The sequence below is a fragment of the Protopterus annectens genome, chromosome 12.part0 (assembly GCF_019279795.1).
Source record: "Protopterus annectens isolate FY-2018-M chromosome 12.part0, PAN1.0, whole genome shotgun sequence".
Lineage (NCBI taxonomy): Eukaryota > Metazoa > Chordata > Ceratodontiformes > Protopteridae > Protopterus > Protopterus annectens.
In genome coordinates, this window is record NC_056746.1 from 597,921,501 (window position 1) to 597,943,646 (window position 22,146).

Genomic DNA, 22,146 nt, shown 5'->3' on the forward strand with positions numbered 1-22,146 from the left:
CTTTTACTAATAAAGCTGTTATTCTGCATAGTCTTGGCTGCTACCTCCTGCTTTGTTTTTTACTGTTCATATCTGTAGATAGGTTGAAAATATGGAGTCACAATGGGTGACAGATAGTGGGATACTGTAACTATTGTGTCTGTGCTGCTTGTGTTACATGGTTGGTGTTAGCAGAGATATTCAGACATATGTACTGTTCTACACCGTGATGCATTATGTCATCAACTACTGACAGATATACTTATTTGCTCACAGTTATTTCCTGGAAAATACAAGATGAATGAAGCTGTGTCCAGTATTGTGGTCTGCAGCCTAGATAATTTTGCACACTCATGCCATTCTGGAGGGGTAGCTGTAGACACTTGCTGATGGATCTGTGTAAATGGTCCAGCACATTGGTACTGCAATGGCTGAGGATCCCTGCCTGTTCATCTATCAACATAACAGAATGGCCATATCCTTCTGTGGCCATACCTCTCAGCTGTACAGATTCACCCAGGTTACCCAGAGTCAGGTCTCATATATCTGGTCAGTTCCCCTTCACATTGTGGTTTATGAGTGGGTTTGTAGCCACCCATTACTGGGTTTGCAGGCAGGGGTAGTATGGGCACACATCAGAGTTTCAGACTTCACACACTTCATGACGCCCATGCTTCTCCACCCCCCCACTCTGTTATTCTATCCTCTTCCTAACATTATGCGAGTGATATCTGTGATGTATCCCTATAGTTGTCCCTTCATCCCAGAGTTATTTAGAGGTTGGTCCACAGTTCATGCAGTAGGACATGGTGGACATGCTACTGGGATTTGTCAACATGGCCTTACATTTCTGTTCTGTGGACTGTCTTATGTTGTTAGTTAGGACCCCATAAGATTACACACATTGGCATTACAGGTGAGGCACAAGCCTTTGACAGAGGACTGTAGGGAATTTGGTAGTGATACAGGCCATCTGTAGCAGGCCAGTGCATTCTGTCACTCCTACAGTCCCAGGCTGTGAGCCACTGGATTCCCCTGGAGTGATAGGATAAGTGTGTGAGGTGTTAATGGCAATAGTTCCTGTCCATATTAATCCATTGGTCTGGATGCTGGCAGGGTGCTGCTTACCGCTAGGGACACACCTGCATGAGACAGCTCATCAGCATGCTGCATTCTCTGGGTATTCTCATACAGAAGTGGGGGTTATACTGTACTCATTCCCAACAGCAGGGCTATGACCTGCATTAAACCTGTGGATAATGGTGGGGTGAGCTGAGTGCATGTGTGGTATGGAAGCTTCTTGCAGCTGACTCATAAATATTAACTGGGACATTCCCCTTGTGCTGCCTTGTGCGGGGTCTTAGGCAGTCTCTCATTACTTCATAATTGTGAATTTTGTGGTCTGCCAGTGACTGGCCAGAATACATCAATATTCCATACTACACAGACAACTAATGTGCTGCTAACCTGTATGTACAATTTCAAAAGTGTGTGCAGTTGACAGTTACATTTTATGTACTCTATCTAGGGTTATTCCACCTGTGTACTGTGTGTATGTTTGGGTCCACATTCGTGACATGTCCATCTTTCAGATGGTGACAGATATTGACATCTGAACAATGAGTATGGATGACTGTTGAATTGGGTCTTACTGGGGTGCATTGTGGTTGACACTGCAGTTGTCAGAACATGGCACTGTCATCCACAGTACTGGTCATAGGCCACCGGGACACAACCCTCCATGCCAACATGATGACCACTTCCACACAATGTACAACACACAACAACCTAACACACAGAGCCCTGCATATTGTACACATGCAACAATCTATCCTGTAAATTGGGCCAGCTCAGGAAATCTGTGCTCCCCTGTTATTAACCCCACTCATACATGTTACTGCATTTCTACATAGGATTGTGGGGGGGGGGGCACACCTGACAACTGTAAACATTTGCTATGACTGTACTGTTTTTTCAGGTAATCTGTTGGCTTCCATTTTATTTTGTATTCTGACCTATCATGCAGACAAGAGGCATATCAGTAGAGTACAGATCTTAAGTTTTATTGACCTACATTTCAGTTTCAGATTTCTTACCCTGCAGAACTAACATAAAACTGCCTGACCTGTTGTAGTCTGCCTGTGTAGGTCTGGATGGGGGCTGTTATCCATTGCCATTTACTGGAAGTGTTAGCACAGCCTTTCTTTATGGTCATCTACACCTGTCCTGCTGGCTGAAGTTGTTGTTGGGTATGTGAACCTCACTGACATGCATGTGTGTGATATGGACATGCATTTGGGCCACCACATGTAATGCAGTGGGATTTGTCACCTTGTCTAGTACTGCCTACATTGTTGACACCAGTATTTGTTATGGATTTCATGCTGCCCTTATAGGTGTCCACTATCTGCTGCCATCCCATTCAGCCACCTGATTCCCTTGCATGCTCACATGCATACCATAGCTACAACTAGCAGAACATACTACTCCATTCAGCAATTGATAGGAAGAGTGACTTACTTTGTGGCTGTGCCAGTATTGAGGGTGGTGCTGGAGGGCTGACTATGCCGGATGCACATAATATACTTCCTATACATGGTAAAACACAGGTAGTGTCATGTCTGGCATCCCTTTTACTGTATGTATGAGTCAGAGAGAGGTGTCATTCCCTGGGTTCCTTACATGTCAGTGTATGTGCTATGCGTTGCCTCTTTGCCAAATTCTGGGCATACTGGGCATTTCTCCTTCTGCCTACATGGGCAGGCTCAGGTTGTTCCTCCTCTGAGTCACTCTGTGCCTGTGCTGGCCTTGGCAATGGTGGGGGGCTGTGTGGCCCTGCCGCATGCTGTTCCTGTTGCAGCTGTTTCCAGAGGCTCATATTGTGTAGCATGGCACATACAATGAAAATTTGTGTACATGTAGCTGGAGAGTACTGCAAGGCTCAACTGGATATGTCCAGGCACCAGAACCGTGACTTGAGCATCCCACATGCATGACCTATTATGATTCTCATTTGTGCATATGCCTTATTATGGAGTTTTTGTTCAGGTGTGTGTGCATTTCTTATGGGTGTCATCAGCCATGGCTCCAGTACATAACCAGCATCCACCACTATTTGACCATATGGGATGTCCCCACTGTCAGATCTCTGGTACAGCTGTATCATATGCCAGATGTGGAAGTTGTGATAGCTTCCAGGGCTGCCAGCACACACATTCATTATAATGGCCTGGGCATCGCACATGACCTGGCAGTTGATGGAGGGAAAGCCATTGCGGTTTATGTAGACCCTACCCCACTCGGCAGGTGGTGCTTTGATGTGTATGTGCTTACAGTCAATAGCACCCACTACCTTAGGGTATTCTGCTATTTGGTCTAAGAGATGCATATTGCTGGTCAACGCCTCATGGGTGTTGAGGAAATATATATGTTTACTCGCATGTGCTGTCATGGCATCCAGGAACTGGTGGAGAATCCTGGATGCTGGTGCCTGTGAAATCCCCATGATATCCCCAGTTGTCCTTTGGAAGGTACCTGTGACTAGGATTCTTAAACCTACACATACCTTGGTATCCACTGGGATGGGTTCTCCTCTGTTGGTTCTGTTTGTGAGGCATGGCCAGCACAGCTCAACAATTTGCTGTAGGATGTCCCTGTCCACCCTATAGCACTCCACTATCTCCAGCTCATGTAGCCCCTGGTAGGTTACCCTGGGTCTGTACACTCTTCTCTTTCTTCTCACTGTGGGTTGGTTGTCAGCATTGTCATCCTCACGACCCTCAGCCTCTTCCACATATTGATGTATGAGAGTGACAGCAGCCCCTATAATTTTTGTTAGTTTTGTCAGGTCAAATTTCCCTGTCTGTGTTCACCGGTGGTGTAGAGTTTGCTGGAAAAACCAGAGTGCAAGATATTTGCATAGTTTATAGTAGTGTGCTGGGCTGGGCTGAGCTGCTGCCTGTGTAATTGTCTGATTCAGATACATTTCACCTGCTAGCTATGCTAGTTCTCCTTGATTGCCTTCCTACTGCTGTTTTCCCTTCCCATTGCCTTCCCGTTTAAGCCCCGAGGCACATCGTGTATACCCAGCACTCAGATGTGAACAGAGCTGCAATTTCCTGTTTTTTTTTTTGTTTTTGTTTAAAACCTGTTGTGCAGCATGCACACCCATTTAGGCAATGTAAACACTGCTAGGCAGCCTCAGACTCATCCCGCTTCCTTAGCTGTGGTTAGCTAAGGGGAAACACAGGCCACAGCGCTCCAATAAGCTTACAGCTCTCCCTAATGAGGTCATCTACCTTTTAGGCTTATACCATGGAGTTGCTGCACTTACACGGTTGGGTGCAAGCTATCAATGAGGGGAAATCTGTGATTCAGTATCAATATGCGTGGTGCACAGCTACAGTTATACCACTCCACAAGGGCGGATCCACCTTTGGTCCTGGGAACTACCACCCCATCAGTCTGATGAACCTGATCTCCAAGGCCATGCAACATATTATCATGGAACTTATAAACAAAGACATTGGCAACCATCAAACACTGGTCCCCACCAAGTTTGGGTTTGTGAAGGGCCGATCTTGCCTCCTGAACCTGATTGACTTCTTTGAATCAGTCTCCAAAGCTGTGGACGAGGGTAAGGCAGTCCACCCAGCCTATCTGGACCACGCCAAGGCCTTCGCCACCACCCCCCACTCTAGAATCATAGATAAACTTACTAAGCTGGGAATTAATCCCTATGTCACTCGATGGGTTGTCAGCTGACTTACTGAAAGAACCCACATTTTAAAAGTAGCTGACTCTAAATCCAGCTCCAGACAAGTGACAAGTGGAGTACCTCAGGATTCAGTCCTGGGACCACTCTTCTTTGGCATCTACTTCTCTGAAGTACAGGCCAACACTAAGGGACTCTGGCTAACAAAGTTTGAAGATGACTGCAAACTGGGAGCCATTGTTGAATCCCCAAATGATGTGAATATTCTACAAAAGGGCCTTACAGAAACAGATGCTTGGTGCAAGAGCTATGGGCTCAAGCTCAATGCCAAGAAATGTATAGTTATCTCCTTTGGGAAACAACACATACCCATGAATTACTACATAGGTGGCTGTATACTAAACACTGAAAGTGTGATAAGAGACTTAGGACACAGGTGGACATTGGTCTCACCTTTGATAACCACATCATCCCAACACTCAGGAAATCCTTCTATGTGGCACACCTCATCACTAAGGGCTTTTCATCCAGAAAAAAGGAGGTTATTGTCCCACTGTACTCATCTCTCATTAGACCCATTATAGAATACAATGCCCCATTTGATATGCATCTCTCAAGACATCTTCAACAACTGGAAAGGCTGCAAAAGTACCTCATTAAAAGAATCACAGGCTTAAGTCAGATGCTCTATGCTGACCGTCTAAAACAACTGCAGCTATACTCTGTCACATATCGTCTACTCAGAGGCAATCTCTGCTTAACATACAAGGCCATGTCAAACCCAGAGTTATTGGACATGCTACACTTAAAGAAATCTCAATCCCTCAGAGCCACATGGTCCAGGGATCTAAACCTTGTCATCATAATAAAAAAAACATGCTGGAGGGATAGGTTCCTGACCCAGAAACTCCCAGACTCTGGAATCAGCTGCCCATGCATGTCAAGCAGAGCACCTCTTTGGCTCTCTTCAAAAGGAACCTTGATGACTGGGTGGGAGATAGGAAATTCACCCCGGGGATCACATCAGTCACCTTGCTAGACAGGGGTCCAGGGAAGTAAATATTGTGGGAAGAAATAGCCAGGGAATTGTAATAGCTAGGCTTGTATAGGCCCTGGGGCCGATAGCCGAGTATCAACCTATGAACCTATGAACCTATGAATCCCCTCATTTGCATAAAACTGACTGCTGATGCATGGTTACAAAACTGACACTTAGCCTTCCCCCTTAGCAACCACGATTCCATGATATTGTTGTCTTATGCATGCCATTAACTATTATGGCAGAATGCTGATTTTGGTTTAAAATCTTATTTTCAACTGTTTTTGTTATTTTCAGGCTGATCCCGTTTGTGCACTGCTGCTCTATGCTTAAATGGCCGAAATCGGCCAAAAAAAAAAAAAAAAGTTTTTTTTATAATTTTGCAACTATTTATCATGCGAATGAGCATATATTTGGCCATTGGCATGCCTACTACATTGAATACATGCTTTCTTTTGAGCTGTTATGCCTCTGTTTTATAATTTGCAGAAATGTATTTGGTTAGTAGCCATATACATTTCTGCAGGTTACACTATTCCTGCACATATGCCTGCTTTTTTCCTGGATCACTAATTTATCTAATTTGCATGGTTTTCACCTGCAAATGGGGTAATTAGCATACAGGAGCTGTGTCCATGCAGGAATAGTATAGGAGAGTACGTGCACGTCCTGGGAGCTCGTTCCTTGATCGCTCATCGGCCATATTGTGTGCAGCAGCTCTTGCACTATTCCTGCACACTGTGCAGAGCTTGCTGAATCCTGGGGACTGTCTTTTGAAAAGAGGGTATCCAGATCAATTTTTAGATAGTGATATATGTGAGATTCATGACAAGAGACCAACAGTTTTTAAGCCCATTTTAAGAAAAACTATTTTTGGGGCAGGTAAATAACAATAGGATTATTACAAATACATGAAAGCTACAGTTCTTCCTTATGAGAATAGCATCTTTGAAGTAAACAAAACCAATGAAAGGGATTGGTATGTGCTTCTTAGTGTGGGGGACTCATAAACACATTAGGACCAAAGCCAAGGATTGTATACAAAAAACATTAAACATTAAAATATTGCTAAAGAAAAGGCAGCATCAAAGTGCTATGTCTGTACAATCTACTAACTCAGAGATGAAGAAATGTGGAACTTGTTCCCGATGCAGATTTAATATTGACTATGTAAATTTAACTGTTTCTTCTCCAAGGTTATATAGCATTTTACCACAAAAGAGGTAATTTATTTAGCTGGTTGCCTTACATGTGAGGCTTTTTACACAGGTAAGACAGATAGGACACTGCAATCTAGGATAGATGGACATGTCTCTGTATTTAAGAAAGATGTTGTGAAGGTTTTAAAAAAATATTTCTTTTTTTTATTTTAGAAAAGGTCGGTCAACAAACTTGAAAGGGGGTGTAATTGGGAAAATACCTTTGAATCAAAGGAATTGTATTGGCAGCTATTATTGGTTGCAGGACATGAAGTGGGATTAAATGGGTAGGTTACAATGGTTAACCCCCTCAGTACATTCTTTTTATTTACTTTTAAGAACAACATTATTTATGTATGTATTTTAACACATGCCCCAGGATTCAAGAGTGGCTGATTTTCATGCAGGAACAGTGTAGGAGCTTCTGCATGGAAAATGGCTGCTGAGCAATTCAGGAAAGTACCATTTTCACATGCATGAGAGATCCTACACTGTCCCGGTATGGAAAGCAGTGTGGGATGCAAATAACTTTATTTGCTGGTAAACAAAACATGCAAATTAGGTGATTTTGTGATCCACGAAGCTGGCTGGACTCCGCACAGGAACAGTGTCAGAGCAGAAATGTATTCAGTTAGTAATTGAATACATTTCTGCATCTGAACAAATGGAGGCACAAACAGGATCGTGCTGAAAATAATAAAAAAAAAAGTTAGAAAAGTCCATCATGGAAAGCATGTATTACAATCAAACACACATGCCAATGGCCAAATATAAGGCCATTGGCATTAATAACAGCTTATTTTTTTTAATCAAATTTTGTTTTTGGCTGATCACAGCCATGTGAGCTTAGGGCAGTGGCACACAAACAGGATCGTGCTGAAAATAATAAAAAAAAAAGTTAGAAAAGTCCATTTTAAGTTAATTCTGCATTTTGCCATTATAGTCAGTGGCATGCAGAATGCAAACCATACCATGCAGCACTGGTTGTCAAGGGGAAATTGTCCATTTAAGTGCAGTAAATAATGACTTACACACTAGAGTATGCCATTGAAGGAAGTTATGCTGAATCACAGATTTCATCAAAGTGTCAGCTTGTACCTAACTATGTAGGTTCAGCAATACAACAGTGCAAGTGTAAGAGCTGAATGACTTCATAAGGGGTGTGTCATGCTCCCTGTAACCACATTAGAGCTCTGTGGTCCATGCTTGCCCTTAGTTAAGCACAGTTAAGGAAGGGGGTGTGTCAGATGTTCCTCAACACTGTGTATACAGACTAAATGGGTGTACGCATTGCACACCGGGAGTTAAAACAAAAAAAAAAAAGAGGAAATGGCAGCACCATTTACATTTGAGCACTGTGTATGTGCGGCATGCCTCAAGGCTTAAATAGGAAGGAACTGGGATGGGGAAACAGCAGTAGGAAGTCAATCAAGGAGAACTAGCATAGCTAGCAGGTGGAATGTATCAGTATCAGCCAATTACACATGCAGCAGCACAACACACTAGTATAAACTATGCAGACACCCTACAGACTGCTTTTTTCCCCACAAACTCTACACCACTGGTGTACAAAGTTGTGGGATTTGTAACTGGCAAAACTAACTAAAAATGTTAGAGCATCAAAACAAAAGTATATAGACCTTGTCCACCATGGCTGGATACAAATACTTTATTTAAAATACCAAAACATAAGCACTTTCACAGTCTCTATGACTACTTCCTCAGACAACTTTAAACAACTGAAGCACATTCATTTATACAGTTAAAAATCAATTAACAAGTAATTAATAGCAATTAGGGCATTTAAAGTGTCCCTTACACTTTGCTGCTAAAACTTCTAATACTTAATTTTCAATCTTATTTATTAAAAACTTTTTAAAAAATATTCACATTTGTTTACACATTTTAAAGTACTGTGTGTATGTTAGTTAATATCTGAGTGCTCTAGCTTTTAAAATGGTTTCAGTGATACTGCTTCATTTATGCCTGGTGGTGTATCTGCATTAAGTTGAAAGATCTACCTCTGCTCCGCTGCTTCAGTCCTATTCCTCACATCACCTCCTCTCATCCCTTCTCTGATAACCTGTAGAACAAAGAATTTGAAAGTATGGTCTCTCCCTTCTGCCTCAACATGCTTGGTCAATGCACTGTTCTCCTTTCCATTAATGATGTCTCTATTGTGTTCTAATATACAGTCCTTAAACATCCTGTTTGTCTTCCCTATGTAGAAGACCATACATCGCACTGCAGGCGGATTCTGCATCAGACATGAATAGATCAGGCAATTGGAAGATCAGATTCCCAATCTCATTTTCCAGTGACATTAATGTGTTCTGTGAGGTGTTCTGGAAAAACTGGATCATCTTGACAACAGTGGATGAGCTTAAAGAAGTATTGGAGGAAACTCCACTGTTCTTTAAAAACAAAAAATGACTTAAACAACAGTAATGTTACAAAATATAAACAATTCGGCCACCTATTGCATCTTCAAGACTAGGGACTTACATGTGCCGAAATTGTGCAGCATGCAAATTCATACATTCTTGCACTATTTTCACACATACACACAGTTAGACAGCAATTCATGGGAATTGCTATGCAGACTGCTGAACTAAGAATGTTGTGTGTTTTAGTTTCTGCATGAGATGTATGGTCTTCTACAAAGGGAAGACAAACAGGATCTTTAAGGACTGTATATTAGAACACAATAGAGACATCATTAATGGAAAGGAGAACAGTGCATTGACCAAGCATGTTGAGGCAGAAGGGAGAGACCATACTTTCAAATTCTTTGTTCTACAGGTTATCAGAGAAGGGATGAGAGGAGGTGATGTGAGGAACAGGACTGAAGCAGTTGAGCAGAGGTAGATCTTTAAACTTAATGCAGATACACCACCAGGCATAAATGAAGCAGTATCACTGAAACCATTTTTAAAAGCTAGAGCACTCAGACATTAACTTACAGATACACAGCACTTTAAAATGTGTAGAAAAATGTGAATATTTTTTAAAAAGTTTTTAATAAATAACATTGCAAATTAAGTATTAGATGTTTTAGCAGCAAAATGTAAGGAACACTGTAAATGCCCTAATATAGCAATAACCCACGCCTGGGTGTGGGTAATGCGGGATTTACCCACGGTTGGCGTGGTTTACCAAAGACAACCGTGGGTAAATCCCGCATTACCCACACCCAGAAGTGGGTTATTGCTATTATACTATGACATTATTTAAGAAAAGAAATAATTACTTTTCTTAAATAATGGCATTGTATAATGCCTCTTTGCTGCCCTTCCGCAGCTGTCTGGTATCAGCAGTTCTGATGTACTGCGCATGCCTCGCAGTACATCAGAGCTGTGGCCAAAAGCAACGGAGAAAGCAAGATCTCCATTGCTTTTTACTGTTTTGCTATGTTAAATGGGTTTAACATAGCGAGACAGCTTTAAAATAAGCAGCAGAGATGTCCGTTGCTTATTTTAAAGCTGTCTCGCTATGTTAAACCCATTTAACATAGCGAAACAGTAAAAAGCAATGGAGATCTTGCTTTCTCCATTGCTTTTTTTTAAACCTGTCTCGCTATGTTAAATGGGTTTAACATAGCGAGACAGGTTTTAAAAAAAAAGCAACGGAGAAATCTTTGTTGCTTATTTTAAAGCTGTCTCGCTATGTTAAATGGGTTTAACATAGCGAGACAGGTTTAAAAAAAAAAGCAACAGAGAAATCAAGATCTCCGTTGCTTTTTACACACTGTGTTGCTATGTTAAAGGAGTTTAACATAGCGAAACAGCTTTAAAAAAAGCAACGGAAATCTCTGTTGCTTTTTTTAAACCTGTGTCGCTATGTTAAACTCTTTTAATATAGCGAGACAGTGTTTTAAAAGAGACTTATACTAATGGAAAAAGTCCGGGCAACTGGACCTTTCTCCATTAGTATAAGTCAATTTACAAAGTGCACGCTGGCCAATCAGCGTGCACGTTTTGGAATATTAATGGGGGGGGGGTCATGGTATAATTGCTATTAATTACTTGTTAATTGTTTTTTTAACTGTATAAATGAATGTGCTTCAGTTGTTTATAGTTGTCTGAGGAAGAAGTCATAGAGACTGTGAAAGTGCTTACTTTTTGGTATTTTAAATAAAGTATTTGTATCCACCGGGGTGGATAAGGTGTATATACTTTTGTTTTGGTGTTCTGCTTCTTTTGGAGCCTGTCCTTTATCCAAAGCTCTTGCTGTTTGGTATTTTAAAAAATGTTAGAGGCTGCTGCTGCTTTACTCCATCAGTATGTGCTAGAGGCTAAGGGTGGTGAGGAGGAGAATGCTGACAACCAATCCACAGTGAGGAGGAGAAGAGTATACAGACCCAGGGTAACCTATCAGGGCCTACATGAGCTGGAGATAGTAGAGCACTATAGGGTGGACAGCGACATTCTACAGCAAATCATTGAGCTGTGCCAGCCACACCTTATCAAAAAAGAAAAACACCTCCACAGCACTGGATTAAGATGAAGTTTAATACAGCTGTCATATCCCAAAGTTTTCGGACAAAGTCCTTCATCAGTGTTGCAAAGTACTTCTAAAAACATAAAATGTATATCATTCAAATAACACCACATGACACAACCCAACCTATCAAAACTTAATCAATTAAATTCTCACTAATTCCTTGCTTAAACATTCTAAAATCATATACATACATATTCATTTTCATAAAATGTATCTGAATTGGTTTAAGTGAAACCTGATTATTAATTCCTGGTGGGGAATTTGCTTGAAGACAAATAATCCAATCTTATTCCCTAGTCTCAAGTTTAATATTAACATCACCACTACTAAAACTAGGTTTGAAAATATCTATAGCCCTAAAAAGGAAACCATGTGTAGACCCATTATAATTTATATGCTTAGCTAATGCATTTGTCAGTACACCTCTCCTAATGTCTGATGTGTACTCTATAATTCTGTTCTTCAGATTCCTACTGGACATTCCCACATAAAATGATGAACATGATTTACATGTGGCTAAATAGACCACTAGTGATGTATTACATGTTGCTACACATTTAAAATAAAACTTTTGCATAGTTACAGGGTGGGTAAAAACATTAGATAAACAAATATCAGAACAGCAAGAACTACTGAAGCATGAGAATGTGCCTTTCCTATTAGAAACAGAGGGTGATTTCTTATTCAAGGCAACATTCTTGTAGCATGAATGCTGTTTATGATTGCTACAATTATTTTATCTAAAGAGAGGTTTCTCTGAAGCAATATGATTAAGACCAAGTAATGCTCTTAATATGCCCCAATTTCTTCTTACAATGTCTTCAGTGGGTTCCATACCCCTACTGTAGGTCATAGTGTATCTTGAGTACATGGATGTATCATTATTCTGCTCTATATTAGATAAATGTCCATTGGCTGAGAAATAGGTTGAATTTCAGTCCATCTCTGTACCATTACCTCCTCTCTAAGATTACCCAGATGGACCACAACATACCATCTCTCAGTAAATTCTTGAGTCATATCCATCATTTGCCAAACACATACATTGTCATAAGCATTGATTCGATTGACTCTCATATATTGACACTTTGCAACCCCTTTAAAAACATGACCAGCATGCATACTCTTTCTATGCAGATATTTATTAGTGTGTACCTCTTTTTTATATATGCTAGTGCTTATATGTTGACCTTCCAATTGAATTCTAACATCCAAATAATTTATGTCTGACTTAGAAAATTTCATTTCAAAACTCAAGAAATTTGCTGTTTGATTTAAATAACATGCAGAATGATTAAGTGCGTTTTGATTACCATGCCACACAATAAAGACATTGTCTACAAAACATTTGTAGAAAATAATACTGTATCTATATATATTCTTATTTTCATAAAAAACGAAGACTTCTTCCCAATCCCCAAGGGTAAAATTAGCATATGTGTTGGTCACTGGACTACCCATAGCTATACCCAAACTGTTGATGGTAAATCTGTTTGTTAAATAAAAACACATTATTCTCCAAGGTTATTTCCAATAATTCACAAAACGTTTCAATCTGTCTAGCTGTAAAGTTACCATACTTACATAAAGTCTGTCTTACACTTTTTACCCCATATACATTTGGAATACAGTTGAAAAGAGACTTAATGTCCTAGGTCACAAAAAGAATATACATTTCAGTATTCCCTTCATACCATTGGTGCAACAGAGTAAGAAAATGCCCAGTGTATTTAATAAAACTCTGTACAAAGCAGAGAAAATCTTTCAACGTGTTCTGTAAATAGGCAAAAATGGGTTCTGTTACCCATCCTCTGCCCAAAACAATTGGTCTCATGGGGGCCTATAAAATATTTATGTATTTTAGGTAGTTGATAAAGGACTGGTATACTGGGACTAAGACGTTTTAGGAAATTAAAAGTATCTATTGTTATATCATCATTGATTTGCAATTCATAGATATTAATATTTACTTTACTAATAATTTTACTAACATCAGTGTCCTGAATAGGTTTTAATGAGTGTATATCCATCAACATTTCATTCATTGCACTAATATAGTCAAGAGAGTTCATAATCACTATACAGTCTCTCTTGTCCGCTTCCTTAATTATGATATCCTTGTTTTAACTGTAAATCATGTAATGCTTGAGTTTCCTGTACAGAAAAATTATACATTTTTAAAAAAGTATTGTCACTATATAACTCTCATATCTGCTTTTCACAAACATTATAAAATGCTGTAAGTATAGGGTCATTAATAGGTATAAAAGTACTTGGTCTCTTCAGACCTATTGAAGTATTAGCAAGATTATCCTTAAAAGTCAATTTTAAGCTTAGGTTACGAACAAACATTTTCAATTCAGTCAAAGCATCTGTAATACTACTAATATTTGAGGGAATGAAGTTAATGCCATGTTCAAGTAATGAAACAATAGTTGGTGAAAGCTCCATATCAGACAAATTTGCAACCGAACCATTCCCTAAACGTATCACTTTTTCAGCAGATAAAATGTCATTCGTATTAACTGCTTTATCAGAACATAAGTCAAGATTAGTGTTAAAACCATTAGTTACATTCAAAAGACCAACTGACACTCCAGAAGCTGTATTACTATTAAAATTTAAACTATTGTCCACAAAAGGTTCAAAATTAGTGTCAATAGTATTGGGAAGAGTTACTGCTGCTTGCATAACTTGCTCGTAGTTACCGGACCTTTGTACTGTCTCTGCCATTATATTACTATTAAAGTCAGAGCTATTCTCTACAAAAACTTCAGAAATAGCATCAAAATTAATAGAAAGACTTACTGGTGCTTGAACAACTTGCTCCAAGTTACGGGACCTTTTCTCTGTCTCCCCTGTAAATAAGAGCGTCCTCTGGCATCCCCTTGCTGCTGCTGATTGAATTTCTCGGGGAGATTTAACACCAGACATTGTTGATGGCCTACAAAAGACATGTTAGCAGCTATAGTTTTAGAAAAATCATTAGTCGATGTTCCCTTCACAGAAACACCATCATTAGTAGTAGTAGTATTCATCGCTTCTATCCGTACTGCAGTTCCAAATGCCAAGGCCTCAGGGGCTGGTCTTATATCACTTCCTCTCATCTCCGATTGGTTAGTTACAGACTGTTCAGTCCTTGCTGATCAAACTGGTAATACCTCATTGGTTGGCAGTTCAAAGGTATCCAGATCATTAATTGAGGTTCGTTTGACATTAGATTTAGTTTTAATTATAACATCTTGATCCTGCCTCAAATGTTTAGGCCAAGAAAGATATTGCTACAAGTGACGTTGTTTATATCTCATTGCATTTTACGTTTCTGTGTGGTTTGCAACTGCTTATCATAGTCATACAAGCAACCCAACATAGCACTATAAATTATTGTATATTCACCAAACAAAGCAGATGAGGAAACCTGCCTCTCCAACTCATTAATTTCATTAAACAAGTCACCTTCTGTTTGTACAAAAAACTCATTCATTAGCACCATGTAGTCTATACCCAGTTTGATATTCATTTCTTGCCATCTTTTCATAAGTTCTGGATTTTCAGATACGTTTTATGAAAATGAATATGCGTGTATATGATTTTAGAATGTTTAAGTAAGGAATTAGTGAGAATTTAATTGATTATGCTTTGATAGGTTGGGTTGCATCATGTGGTGTTATTTGAATGATATAAATTTTATGTTTTTACAAGTACTTTGTAACACTGATGAAGGACTTTGTCCGAAAGCTTTGGTATATGATAGCTGTATTAAACTTCATCTTAATCCAGTGCTGTGGAGCTGTTTTTCTTTTTTGATTTTTGTTGGTCTACAAGCTTCACTTTATCACAGTGGTGTTTGTTTCTTTTGACTGTTGTTGCTGTTTGAACACACTGTGAGCACTGAGGTTACTCTTTAAGGCACGTTATGACACAATCGCAAATACAACTTCAATCTCAATGTTTTCCTCAAGGAGCCGTAGGTACTGTTGGTACTATCGGTACCTTACAGAACCTAATTCTGAGAGAAAATACACTTTTACAACCAAGATGCAGTAATTTGGACTCACTGAATATTTCTTCCGTTCATGAAGAAGAACAAAACAGGTATACATCTAGTATATTGAGTTTGGAATGGAAAGTTAAAATGTTTAAGAAATTCCAATGGCAAAGATATAGTTTTGCTGCTTATATTAGTCTGGGCATTGTTCCACGAAGGCTTCACATTCTGAATATGCCCTCTTATAAGAACACTTATCCAGAACTTTTGAAAAGATGGCAAGAAATGAATATCAAACTGGGTATAGACTACATGGTGCTAATGAATGAGTTTTTTGTACAAATGGAAGGTGACTTGCTTAAGGAAATTGATGAGTTGGAGAGGCAGGTTTCCTCATCTGCTTTGTTTGGTGAATATACAACAATTTATAGTGCTATGTTGGGTTGCTTGTGTGATTATGATAAGCAAATGGAAACCACAAAGAAACATAAAATACAATGAGATATAAATGATTTCACTTGTGGCAATATATTCTCTTGGCCTCAACAATTGAGGCAGGATCAAGATGCTATAATTAAAACTAAATCTAATGTTAAACGAACCTCAATTAATGATTTGGATACCTTTGAACTGCCAACCAATGAGGTATTACCAGTTTTGGCAACAAAGACTGAACAGACTGTAACTAACCAATTGGAGATGAGAGGAAGTGATATTCTCGGCATCCAGAACTGCAGTATGGATAGAAACTGTGACTACTACTACTACTAATGATGGCGTTTCTCAGCAGGGAACATTGACTAATGATTTTTATAAGACTTTAGCTGCTAACAAGCCTTTTATAGGCCATCAGCAATGTCTGGTGTTAAATCTCCCTGAGAAAGTCAATCAACGGCAGCAAGGGGATGCCAGAGGACGCTCTCATTCACTGGGGAGACAGAGCAAAGGTCCAGTAACTCGGAACAAGTCATTCAAGCACCAGTAAGTCTTTCTATTAATTTTGATGCTATTCCTGAAGTTTTTGTAGAGAATAGCTTTGATTTTAATAGTAATATAATGGCAGAGGCAGTACAAAAGTCAGTAAACTACGAGCAAGTTATTCAAGCATCAATAAGTCTTCCCAATACTATTGACACTAATTTTGAACCTTTTGTGGACAATAGTTTAAATTTTAATAGTAATACAGCTTCTGGAGTGTCAGTTGGTCTTTTGGATGTAACTAATGGTTTTAACACTAATCTTGACTTATGTTCTGATAAAGCACTTAATATGAATGACATTTTATCAGCTGAAAAAATGATACGTTTAGAGAATGGTTTGGTTGTAAATTTGTCTGATATGGAGCTTTCACCAGCTGTTGTTTCATTACTTGAACATGGCATTAAATTAATTCCCTCAAATATTAGTAGTATTACAGATGCTTTGACTGAATTGAAAATGTTTGTTCGTAACCTAACCTTAAAATTGATTTTTAAGAATAATCTTGCTAATACTTCAATAGGTCTGAAGAGACCAAGTACTTTTATACCTATTAATGACACTATGCATTTCATAATGTTTGTGAATAGCAGGTACGAGAGTTATATAGTGACAATGCTTTTTCAAAAATGTATAATTTATCTGTACAGGAAACTCAAGCATTACATAATTTTACAGTTAAACAAAGATATTATAATTAAGGAAGCGGACAAGGGAGGCTGAATAATGATTATGAACTCTATTGACTATATTAGTGCAATGGTTGAAATGTTGATGGATATACAGTCATTTAAACCTATTCAGGGCACTGATGTTAGTAAAATTATTAGTAAAGTAAATGTTAATATCTATGAATTGCAAATCAATGATGATATAACAATAGATACTTTTAATTTCCTAACAGTAACTAGTCCCACTATACCAGTCCTTTATGGACTGCCTAAAATACACAAATCTTTATATAGGCCCCCTATGAGACCAATTGTTTCGGGCAGAGGATGGGTAACAGAACCCATCTCTGCCTATTTACAGAAAACATTGAAAGATTTTCTCTGCTTTGTACAGAGTTTTATTAAAGACACTGGTCATTTTCTTACTCTGTTGCACCAATGGTATGAAGGGAATACGGCAATGAATATTCATTTTGTGACCTTGGACATTGTCTCTTTTTACCTGTATTCCAAATGAATATGGGGTGAATAGTATAAGACAGACTTTGTGTAAGTATGGTACCTTTACAGCTAGACAGATTGAAACATTTTGTGAATTATTGGAAATAACCTTGGAGATTAATGTGTTTTTATTTAACAAACAGATTTACCATCAACAATTGGTTGTAGCTATGGGTAGTCCAGTGGCCAACACATATGCTAATCTTACCCTTGGGAATTGGGAAGAAGTCTTTGTTTTTGATGAAAATAAGAATATATATATAGAGCCAGTGTTCTTTTCCACAAACGTTTTGTAGACAATGTCTTTATTGTGTGGCATGATAATCAAAATGCACTTAATCATTTTGTACGTTATTTAAATCAAACAACACATTTCTTGTGTTTTGAAATTAAATTTTCTAAGTCAGACAGAAATTATTTGAATGTTAGAACTCAATTGGAAGGTCAACATATAAACACTAGCATATATAAAAAAGAGGTACACATTAATAAATATCTACCTAGAAAGAGTATGCATGCTGGTCATGTTTTAAAGGGGTTGTAAAGAGTCAATATGTGAGAGTCAATAGACTCAATACTGATGACAATGTATGTGCTAGGCAAATGAAGTTATATGACTCAAGAATTTACTGAGAGAGGGTATGGTGTGGTCCAGCTAGGTAATCTTAGAGAGGAGGTAATGGGACAGAAATGGAATGAAATTCAACCATATTTCTCAGCCAACAGACATTTATCTAATAGAGAACAGAATAATGTTACATCCAGGTACTTAAGATACACTATGACCTACAGTAGGAGTACGGAACCCATTAAAGACATTGTAAGAAGAAATTGGGGCATATTAACAGCATTACCTGGTCTTAATAATATTGTTTCAGAGAAACCTCTCTTTACATAAAAGAATTGTAGCAATCGTAAACAGCATTTATGCTACAACGATTTTGCCTTGAATAAGAAAACACCCTCTGTTTCTAATAGGAAAGGCACATTCTCATGCTTCAATAGCTCTTGCTGTTCTGATATTTGTTCATCTAATGTTTTTACCCACCCTGTAACTATGCAAAAGTTTTATTTTAAATGTGTAGCAACATGTAATACATCACTAGTGGTCTATTTAGCCACATGTAAATCATGTTCATCATTTTATGTGGGAAAGTCCAATAGGAAACTGAATAACAGAATTATAGAGCAAAAATCAGACATTAGGAGAGGTGTACTGACAAATGCATTAGCTAAGCATATAAATGATAATGGGTCAACACATGGTTTCCTTTCTAGGGCTATAGAGGTTTTAGAACCTAGTTTGAAATGGGATGATGTTAATATTAAACTTGAGACTAGGGAATATGACTGGATTATTTGTCTTCAAGCAGATTCCCCACCAGGAATTAATAAACAGGTTTCACTTAAACCAATTCTGAAACACAAGCAACACCGTATAAGGTCTTGAAGTATATAGCTATATATATATAATTTTATATTTTCAGATACATTTTATGAAAATGAATATGTATGTGTATGATTTTAGAATGTTTAAGTAAGGAATTAATGAGAATTTTATTATGTTTTGATATTTTGGGTTGTGTCATGTGGTGTTACTTGAATGATATAAATTTTATGTTTTTAGAAGTACTTTGTAACACTGATGAAGGACTTTGTTCAAAAGCTTTGGTATATGATAGCTGTATTAAACTTTGTCTTAATACAGTGCTGTGGAGCTGTTTTTCTTTTTTGATTTTTGTTGATCTACAAGCTTCACTTTATCACAGTGGTGTTTGTTTCTTTTGACTCTAGCCACACCTTACACACAGAACTAATAATGGAGAACCCATCCTAGTGGATACCAAGGTATGTCTAGACTTAAGAATACTAGCCATAGGTGTCTTCCAAAGACCAACTGGGGATATCATGTTGATCTCACAGGCATCAGCATTCAGGGTTCTCCACCAGTTCCTGGATGCCATGACACAACATGCCAATGAGCACATATATTTTTCCACCACCTGTGAGGCACTGACCAGACATATGTGTCTATTCTACTGTATAGCAGAATATCCTGAGGTAGTCGGGGCTATAGACTGCATTCACATCCACATCAAAGCACCACCTGGTGAGCAGGACAGGGTCTACATAAATCACAAGAGCTTCCCCTCCATCAACTGCCAGGTCATGTGCGATGCCTAGGGCATGCTGACAGGCCGGGCAGTTATCACGACTCCCACATCTGACATGCATCACAGCTGTACCAGGCATTTGCCAGGGGGGACATCCCGGATGACCATCTAGTGGGGGATGCTAGCTATGCATTGGAATGATGGATGATGACACCCATCAGAAATGCACACACACCTGCTTAAGAACACCATAATAAGGCACACACACAAACTAGGAACATCATAAAGCATATGTTTGGGCTGCTGAAGTCACGATTCCACTGCCTTGACATATCTGGGGGAGCCCTGCAGTACTCTTTAGCCACATGTGCACATATGTTCATACTATCTGCAATGCTACATAATATGATTCTGCAGAAACAGCCATGGCAGGAACATCAGAGGGAAGGGACATACAGTGCCCCACCATTACCAAGATCCCCACAGGCACAGGGGGACTCAGAAGAGGAACCCCCTGAGCATGTCCCTGTAGGCAGATGTAGGCATGCCTATACACCCTGGCCTAGGCAAAGATGCAATGCATAGCACATACACTGACAACCTAGAGATCCAGGGACTGACACCTCACTCTGACTCACATACACACAGTAAAAAGGATGCCACCCACATCAAACAACCTGTAACTTACCATGTATAGGCTGTGTACTGCATGCATCTGACAGAGTCAGCTCTGAAGCACTGCTGTCCTTATAACTGTTGCAAGCACAAGGTAAGTCACTCTTCTTAACAACAAATGACTGGAGTAGTAGATTGCGGTAGCATATCTATGGTATCGCTGTATACATGCAAGGGAATGGAGTGAGCTACCGGGATAACAGCAGACAACTGACAGTTACATAGGACAACAGGAAATGTCCACCAAATACTGGCTGCCACAGAATATGCAGTAGTCCCAAAGGTGGTAAAACTCACTGCAGTATATGTGAGGGACTAACAAACAGCGGGGTCATAGGACAGATGCATGGATGTCAATGTTGGAGTCCCATACATACCTCTCAAACTCTTACAGCAAGTCATCTGTACAATGTCATAATGAAATGTGTGGCAAAGGCCCACAAATAGGTAAAGTTATGAAATATTCCTCTTACAAACTTAGAAAGTTATATTATAACAGGTGTTTCAGTAGCATTAATTCTCTGAAGGGTAAGAAGTCCAAAACTCAAATGTCTGTCATTACTTTCTAACTTCAGTCTTTAATGATTTGCCAGTATTTTCACAGACAACCACAATATTATGGAAAATGGACCCAAAATATGAGGCAAACATCTGGACAGTCTTTGAAAATGTGTATAGTTGAGAGGTATGTCCCCTATCCCCAACACACCAGTGTTTCCATAGAGCTACAGTAACATTTATGTTTGTAAAGTAATAGCAGCAGAGCACACATCCTCAGGTCTGTCCCAATCAACTTGCTAACTTGTTCCATTTCCACAATATGCAGGGATCAATGTGTTATGTATATGTGAGGTTAATAGTGTCAGGAAGTAGAAAGTGCTTACTGGTGGCTGTTGTGGCTTAGTGGTCTAAGTACAGTACTGTGGTTGACAGGGTCCATCGTTCAAGACTGCCAGTGCCAAGTGTTTTGCATGTCAACTACACCTAAACTAGGAGTTGTACAGACGGTCCAGAAGTCAATATTTGTTACTGCAGGAAAGCTGGACAATGGAAGGACAGGGTTCCACATATATTGACAGTACACAGCTCTGAGTAACCTACACAGTGCTTAGAAGAAGAGCAGGTTGTGACAAGTCAGTCTAGTGCCAGGATATAAAGGCTGCCACGTTACTGTATCAGCAATGAAAACAAGTCAGTGGGCACCATCCATTTCCCTGGAATGACAGGGTGTCTAAGAATGTCCACACTTATGCCTCATATAACTGTTCTGCTTGTCATAACATTGCATTTCCCTGGCAAACTATTTGCAAACCAGTAAAGGTTGATGTTAAAACATCAGTGATCAACAGTTGAGATGCAGATGGCATACCCATAAGTAAATGCAAGCTAATACAAAACCGTTCTACCAACGGTCTACATTTGGAAGAGCAATATTAAGACCCTGTCCCCATGTCTGTGGGCCTGTGTCTGATTGATATATAAATATATATATGTATATATATATATATATATATATATATATATATATCTATATATATCTATATATATATATATATATATATATCTATATATATATATACCTGTCCAGATGTCTGTCTGTAAGAGTTTGAGAGCTTTGGCCAACATGTAGCCTTATAATAACAGTGCAACACAAACCATCTGAAGATCAAAGCAGATGTATGGGGCACAATGACGGACAACATGCTAAACAGGTACAGTGAGAGGTGTGAATTCCATAACACTGTGTGTGATGTTGTGACTTCTACCCACTCACACCATAACTAC